We start from the raw sequence: 9,377 nt of genomic DNA, 5'->3' as shown, positions 1-9,377 counted from the left end.
GCATTTAGCTTTTGCTATTCCTTTGGGTCTTCATTTTTTTATGAGGACTCACACTCATGTAAAACTTATATTAAATAAATGCGTATGTCTTTCTCCTGCTAATCTGTCTTGAACCAATTTAATTTTCAGACCCAGTAAAAAGCCTGAAAAGGATAAAAGTGAGGTTTTTGCCTTATCTACAATAGCACAGCAGCGTTAAAGTTATGTTTCTGCTTCTGCCACTATACTGCCTTTGTTCTCTGGCTAAGGGTACTAAATTTCCTTATTTATTTTCAGGATGTTGTAAAATATTAATCACAGGTGTTGGATAGGCATCACATTTTTTGATGTTGGCAGATAAGAGAGAATGAATCAAAATGTAGAGTAAATGATATTTACTGAGCATCTACTATGTTCCAATGACCACACCAAGTTCCTTAGAGTTTCTGCCTCATTAATACTCAGAACAGTGTTAAAAATAATCATTATCTTTTTAACAGATGAGGAAACCAAGGTCTTGTAGATGTTGATCAATTTCCAAGTATATATAACTGATAAGTAAAAAATCAAAATTAATTTTCATGTGTAATTAACCCTAAGTCCTTTCACTTTTTATAATCACTTGCCACCTTCTAGAAAAAACAAACAAAAACCCACTGCTTATTAAAGCAGAGAGACTTGAAATGCATTTATAAATATTTTTATAAAAGGTAATGAAAATATCAAAAGTTCTGTGGCCTAAAATATGAAGCCTCGGTTTTCTGAAAAATTAGTTTCTGTGGAACACATCATTCGGTATCACTGGATAAATGAGGCATTTATGACTGAGAAAAAGAATAAAGTGAGTTACCAAATATTATGTGTGAACAGGTTTTTAAAACTTGTGTCTACTCTGCGTTTGGTAAAGGTTCATATCAACTGGATTTTACATGTGGAAATAATCATTTCAGCTGGTTCTAGTTTAAAAGGATGAATTCAACATTGACAGCATTGAGGGGATGTTGTATCCATATATTTCTACACTGAATTCAATGCTTTCTTGGATTCAATTAAAGGTAATTGAAACAAAGCCTGTCACATCACTGGCTGAAAAGTTACTTGTCAAAATTAACACAGCGGTGTACCTGGAAGATAAATACAACATTCCTCGAGATGCAATGTAATAAAAAAACACTGATCTGAAGTGCAAACTCTCACACAACGAAGATACTTGGAAATAAGTTCCTGAAATACAAAGGAAAACATGAAGACAACATAAAGAACAATTGAAAAGAAAGTGAAAACCTACCAATCATATATCAATCTTAATGAGCTTGCAGTCTCTCGAGATCTATCTCTTTCCCAATCTTTCTACAATTTTTAAGAGCTTAGAGATGTACACATAGGATATATTTCTTCACATATGGAATGCACAATTAAAAATTACAAATATGTTTATTGTGAAAGTAGTATTCTCATGTGCTGCTGGTGGTAGTATAAATTGGTGCAAATATCTCAGATATAATTGTGATAAATGGATAATAAACAGGTAAATGTGAATATCAATATTTGAGATATTTATTTCCCAAACTTCCACTTCTGAGAATCTATGCAAAAATATAAAATTATTTTATTCAACGTTATTTATTATTATAAAAATGTAAAACATTCTACATATTTCACCTATACTGTTCCTAAGAGAGAATGTATAATCATGAAGGTTTATCCAGATTTGTTTTGAAATGTAAATAAATAATTTACATACATACTTTTAAACCAAAAACATTCATGATCAAATGTCCTTAATTGATATAAAATGTAATTGCTTTCTTTTGGTAAGATTTGTTAAATTGGAGATTTATACGTAGAATGAAACCCAGAGAATGACTTAAATGACTTATTTTTTCTGTCACCTTATTTTGATCATTGACAAAAGTTTTGTTTCCATGAAAATAATAAGCAGAATGGAAACAATGCTCTCAATACTACTACCTACCATTTGGTGTATCCTGAGCCAGTTGTTTTGAGGTCACTTATTTCTAAGTCTGAACATTTTGTTCCCCTGATTGTTGAAATAAAAACAGTTCAATCCTAACAAGATTGTACAAAAACTTTGTCCCAGTCAGGCAGTGGTCTTCAGTGTTTGGGAACCACATATGTGAGCACTAGCACGATTGTTATCTGTTACCAGTATGCCATCTTTGTCATCATCACCCTCATCGCCCTCATCATCATCATCATCACCAGTATTGATTTTATTTTATGGGTCATAAATTACGCTAAAGTTTTTACATGGATTTTGTTTCAATTAATGTTCACTCTAACTTTATGAGAGTTCTATACACTAATTGTCACCACTCACAGAAGAATAGCAGAGGCTTAGCAGAATTATGCAAGATCACATAGGCAATGAATGTCAGAAGGTTCCAGAAGCCTGACCCTGGATTCTGCTTTATTACTTGTGCTTCAGAGCAACTGGAGCAACATCTGGTTGAAAACATTTTCTACCTCACCTATCTCATTTATCTATTCTGGCATTAAATCAAACTATCTTCCATGAAGCAGTCAAATATAGATTAATGTGAAACATAAAGACATCTAAAAATATTCTCAATAATTAAATTACCTCGGGAATAAATTGCTGTAAACTTCAGGACTTTGGTTGTGAAAGATGTAAGTGTATGTATGTATGCATGTAGAGGGAAGAGTATCTTAGACAATAAGCTATATTAAAACTTTTCTCTTACAACATGGACATTTTCAGAGGCTACAGATTATTTGCAATAATATTTTCTTCCATCTTGAGTTATAAAGTCTTCTCATTTCCATGATCTTCCCAGTTTGGGGAATTTGCCTGGGACTCTGTGAGAAAAGATATATGTCTGATATATTCTTTCTGCAGCAACTCAGGAGGCCAGGAACAGTTTTCTATAGACCATATTACACTTTATAACATAGATCTTATATGAATATAGTCATATGCAACCGAAATCGTCACAATAGCTATGATAAAGTGAAGTATTAGCACAAGTGTAATTAATTGAGGTTTATTAATTTTACTTTGGGTTTAATCAGAAAATATAGATCTTTCATTTAATTTAATAACATTGCATATCGTGGTATGATTTTTAGACACAGAAAATGTAAAAAACACTTTTTGTTGTCATTTTTGTTTTACCATATGAGTGTAAGGATGCCACTTACTCTCTCTTTCTTAGGCATGCCTGTACTTTTGGATATTGCCTGCAACTTTCTCCCTTTCCTATAAAGGTTTGTTGTGGTGGTTGTTTTTTGTCATTCTGTACAAATGTTTCCCTATCAGAAATAGCCACTTGCTCTTTGGATAAATAAAGTTTTGAATTTTTTAAAAAAATATGACAACAGTGTTTTCATTACAAACATGAGCTTTCTGGTAATAGAGCTCATTCTTTTACGTGTATCTGAAGGTTAGAAAGTTTTCATGGTGCTTTGAAGATGCTTGGCAAATTATTACTCTGTTAAGATGGCCCCACATTTTCAACCAGATGTTTTGCTATGGTGGAGAAACAGTTTTACATACAACAGACTAAGAGCAGCTATACATTTTTCTGTTGGATTAAATATATGAGTTGTAATAATGTATCGTCATCATAATTTGGATCCATTTTGTCATATTCTTCATAAATTTTCCTTAAGATGAGATGAAACTCTTTAAAAATCATTTTTTAAAGATTTTATTTATTTATTTGACAGAGAGAGCCAGCGAGAGAGAGAACATAAGCAGGGGTAGTGGGAGAGGAAGAAGCAGGCTCCCAGCAGAGGAGCCTGATGTGGGGCTCTATCCCAGAGCACCAGGATCATGCCCTGAGCCAAAGGCAGACACTTAACGACTGTGCCACCCAGGCGCCCCTCTTTAAAAATCTTAAAAACTATAGAACAAGAAGACCAAAGACCTAGCCCTTTTAAGAATCCCTTGGCAAAACGTACCCATGCTCTATTACCTGATGTCTAGTATCTTCATAACAACTTACATTTATGTAAGAACACATTTGTCTAAGAATCTTCACATAGTCTCTCCTTTGATCCTCAAAATAAAACCAAACAAAGGCAGAGCAGGTTCTATTCCCTTTTTGAAAGTTGAGAAAACATATATGCAAGAGATTTATTTGCCCAAAGTCACAGAGCCAATAAGTTTTAATGCAAAATTGCAGTTTCCTTTACCTTCTTTCTCTTTGCCTATTGATTAAAAATTCACATAGCGAGATACACACACACACATCTCTCTCCAATTCTTGACCACAATTACTAGGCATTTGTTAAGCAACTGCTTAATGCATGTCCTCATTTAAATATCATAGCCAGATAGAGTTGATACTATGATCTGTGAATTACACATCAGAAAAAATCATAGGACACATTGGTTCACCTCTATTACCTCTATCGTTAGCAATCATTTACAGTCAGAGGAGAGTTGATTCTGTTGTGACTTTGTGCATAACAACTGGTATAGTATTATATGTTTATAATATGAAGATGAATATTTTATACTGTGGAAATCACAGTAATTAAACCAATACAAAGAGTCTGTCAACTGCTTAATATAATTTTTAATTATAGAGAGGATTCCAACGAAGAATGGCAATGTATTCTATAGAATGCAGTCATCTGAACTGGCCCATGGTCATTAGGATCTGGTATTTCCCACAGGATAAACAATTTTCATTTAAAAAAAAGTGAAACCCTTAGTGGATTCATTGTTTCTCCTTGGATTAGGGAAATTCACTTGGAAAGAGGGTGCTGGTTTTTATTCTTTATGGTGCCATTCATTTACATTCCTGTAAGGATTCTGAGTGTTCTTCTGATGGGTGTTTGTTATGCTGGAGATGTAACCTAGTCAATTGTGCAGGAAAGAAGATGAACTTTTTGAATACTGCGATTATTTATTTCAAGTAGACAGGCAAGCCATTCTCTCAGACGTTGCCTTGTAGTTAACCTTACAATGTGTATTTTCTTGTAAAGAGATGAAACAATTCCAGCGAATGGCTAGGAGGGAGCTTCCAGCAATTCTGACACCTGAATCTTTCCGTTGGAAGTTGTTGAAGGCTGTTATACATCTGTTAAATCAAGCATATTTTGCAAAATTTAGAAAAAGAACAGAGTTTGCATCACTTATAATGTGAGAAACTTTTCTTTCAATTTGCTTCTCCTCTTAACTTTCTTTCCTTTTAGTTAATTTTCCTCTTACAACAGGATCGTAGGACTGAGCTACTGAGTGCTGCCTCTAACCTCCAATTCCCCAAGAAAGGCTTTCTGTTTCTGTTCTGAATAACAAAATATTTTCCTATATATTTTCTCTTTGGAACATCATGTAGTGCAATGGTTCCCAAATTTACTGTACATAAAAGTCACTTGAAACCTATAATCACAAGGCAACATTCTGGACCTCACCCTCATATTCCAAATCAGGTACTCAGGATGGCATCCAGGGATCTTTTAACACAGAAGATGTTTATGTAATGTTTTGGGGAAGCACACTGAATTAGAATAGTCTAGAGCTTGGATTGAGAAAGCACAGCCAGCAAGCCAAATGTAGCTTGATGCTTGTTTCATTAAGTAAACTTGTAATGAAACAGAGTCAAGTTTGTTTGTTGACATATTGTCTATAATTCACTTTTGTTACAAAGCAGAGTTGAGTAGTTATGACACAGACCTTATGGATTGTAAAGTCTAAAATACTTGCTCTCTGTTGACCCCTGGTCTAAAGTCCTGAAATATATTTGTGTTATGTGTTCAGGCTCTTGTACTAAATATCGTCAGATACTACCGTGATCAAAAATGAAATATTACCATCTCAGAGATACTTACCATCCATTTGGGCCTTCAGATTCCTCCAACAAAGCTTCCCTTGCTATGAACCCTGATCTAAATGAACTGAAGTGATCATAAAGGCAGCATCCCCTCATATTATCGTACTAAGGAAAATGACTAGATGAGCCTGTGTACTTATTGTCTACTCCCTCTCCAACTCTAACTTGAAGGTAGCTAATTGTTTCTGGATCTATCCTGGGGGGGGGTGGAGAAGTTTAGAACATGTAGTTGACTAACTTTGTGCTTATTCCCTAGAGTGGTCTTGATAGTGTGAGATAGTAAACCTTGGACAGTGCAGATATTTCAACCTGCAACCATGTTAGAAAATTATCTATTGAGATTCTCTTGCATGCAACCAGTGCATGCTATACATGTTATAAATACATGTTATAAAATTATCTATTTGTGATAACTGCATATCATTGCTTGTTATAATGATTATCCCAATTTACTAACATTTTTAATCATGTAGTTTAAATGTCCTTTCTGACCTCCAGGTATATCAACCTTTAACTTACAATTTCAAACCCCATCCATTGTATACTACTTACCTTACAACCATCTTAAATGTCAAAAGATTATTTGAAGAATAATATATAAAACCTACCAAAATTTGATGAAAAATTTAAATCTATAACTGCAAGACATGCAATGAGCTCTAAGTAGGAAAAAAAAAGGAGATCGCAGGGTGACATATTGTAATGAAATGGCCAAGGACAAAGGAGTATTTTGAAAGTCACAATGGAGGCACTGGTTGCATGCAAGAGAATCTCAATAAGATTATTAGCTGATTTCTTGTGAGAAGGTAAGAAGATAGTGAGATGGTAAGAAGGCAGTGGGATGATCTATTCAAAGCACTAAAGGAAAAAAAAAATTCCAGAAAATAAAAAATTCTATATCCATCAAAGCTCCCCTTCAAAGTTGAGGGAAAAATCAAAAGATTCCAAGATAAACAACAAACCAGGGGAGTTTATTATCAATAGGTCTACCTTAGGGGAAATACAAAAGAAAATCCTTTAGTTTGAAATGAAAGACTGCTAGATAGTAACTCCAAAACATATGAAGACTTAAACTCTGCAATGAAGGTAAATACATGGGGAAATATAAAACTCAGTGTTACTGTTATTGTGTTATTATTATGTTAATATTACATAATACACATATTAATATAATTAATATTTTATTATTTTAAAAAATTTTCTACAGGATTTAAAAGACAGTTGTATAAAAATGTTTATGTATCCATGACATTAAGCCCATGATGTATGAAGATATAATGTGTGGCATCAGTAATGAAAAAGACCAAAGGGGGGTCAGGAACGGAGCTGTACAGAAGTAGCATTTTTTATGGGGTTATACTTAAGTTAGTGTTAGTTCAAATTAGATAGTTTTAACTTTAGGGTACTATAGGTAATCCCCATGGTAACTGGAAAGAAAATATCTATAGAATATTCATGAAAGGAGATGAGAAGAGAATCTAAATGTATCTCTACAGGACATCAGCAAAATGATGGACTAGGAAGACTCCAGGTCTTCATTCCTCCATGAAAATACCAAACAAACAACATAAAGACCAAAGTAACTGTGTGGGAACACTAGATACCGGTCAAGAAGCTGCAACACCTCAGTGATTGCCTAAACATGAGAAAGCCACATTCAGCAGGCCTGGAAACGGTGCATTTTTGTTATCTTTAGCGCCACCCCCATACCCAGAAAATCTTGGCAGGGTCACAGTCCCAGACTCCTCCTTCAGGATGGAAATATAGAAAGGAAACTTGCTTGCACAATCTGGCTTCTTTTATTTATTTTTTTTTAAGATTTTATTTATTTATTTGAGAAAGAGAGAGAGAAAGAGAGAGAGAGAAAGAGAGAGAGAGAAAGAACACAGTCAGGGGGAGGGGCAAAGGGAGAGGGAGAAGCAGACTCCACACTGAGCCAGGAGTCCAATGCAGGGCAGGATCTCAGGACCCCAAGATCACCACCTGAGCCAAAGGCATACACTTAACCGACTGAGCCCCTCAGGCACCCCCATTCTGGCTTATTTAAGAACTGCTCAAGAGTCCGGTTTCTCTCTCTCCTAACTTGGAGCACTGATGGGAATGGTGGCGGCTTGAATATCAAAATGGAGGCCACTAAAAACAATGAAAGGCACTGAGGTAGGAGAGTGATGCAGGGAACACTGTATGCATGCTTGCCTGGGGCAAGAGATTCTAAGAAGAGGAATACAACAACACACCTGAGGCTCTGAGAAGAAGCAAAAGTAATACTATGAAGAAAATTAAGACTTTTAAATATAGCAATGCATACCAGAGAACTGGGGGGAAAAACAGAAAATAAAAGAAAACAAAACAAAAACACACATCTATAGATTCAGGGAAGACACATCCTGCATAATAATTTGAAAGGACCCTGCAGGTTTACACCAGGCTGATTAGTGAAGGCCAGACTGCAAAGACTGAGGAAAGTTTTTGTTTGACAAATGCCCAATTTTCAACAAAATATAAAACATACAAATAAACTGGGAAATAGCACTCACTTATATAAACAAAATAAATCAGAAACTGATCCTAAGAAAATTCAGCCTTCTGACTTACTTAATAAGGAATTTGAAAAACTTTCTTAAATATGCTTAATGAGCTAAAAGAAAAAAAGAAACTAAACATATTAAAATGCAATATATTGGGGTGCCTCTGTGGCTCAGTCAGTTAAGAGGCTGGTTCTTGATTTTGGATCAGGTCATGATCTCAGGGTCCTGGGATCGAGCCCCACATGGGGTTCCATGATCAGTGAGGGAGTCTGCCTAAGGATTCTCTCTCTCCCTCTGCCCCTCCGCCAGTTCTCTCTCTCTCTCTCTCTCTCTCTCTCTGTCAAAAATAAATAAATAAATAAATAATAAAATCTTTAAAATATAGATAAGACATAATATATTAACCAAATGAGAATATAAGCAAAGGTATATAAATTATCTTTTTAACCAAACCAAATCAAAATTCTGAAGGTAAGAAGCATAAGAACTGAACTGAAAAAATCAGTAGAGGGGTTCAACAGCAGACTAGAGCACTCAGCATAAAAAATTCAGGGAATTGGATTCAGATCACTTGAAATCATTGAGTCTGAGGAGCAAAAAGAAAAAAAATGAAGAAAAGTGAATAAAACTAAGAGATGTATGGGACACCATCAAGCAGACCCGCATCTGTGTATGTGAGTCCTAGAAAGAGAGCATGAAAGGGGCAGAGACTTTACTTGAAGAACTAGTGGCTGAAAAGTTTCAAATTAGAGGAGACAAATACAAAAATACAAATACAAGAAGGGAACAAAATGTGAGTAGAAAAAAACCAAAGAGACTCACACTGAGACACAGTGTGATCAAACTGTCCAAAGTTGTAACAGAGAGAGAATCTTGAATGTGGTGAGAGAAAAGTGACTTGTCATATACAAAGGAAGTTCTATAAGATAATAAGCTGTCTTCTCAGCAGAAATCTTGCAGATAGAGTGCAGTGGGATGAAATATTTAAAGTGCTGAGAGGAAAAAAATAACAAAAAACCCTAATAATTCTTTAACTAGCAGAAGT

Source organism: Ailuropoda melanoleuca, chromosome 2, assembly GCF_002007445.2.
Source record: "Ailuropoda melanoleuca isolate Jingjing chromosome 2, ASM200744v2, whole genome shotgun sequence".
NCBI lineage: Eukaryota > Metazoa > Chordata > Mammalia > Carnivora > Ursidae > Ailuropoda > Ailuropoda melanoleuca.
This window is presented reverse-complemented; position numbering follows the sequence as displayed.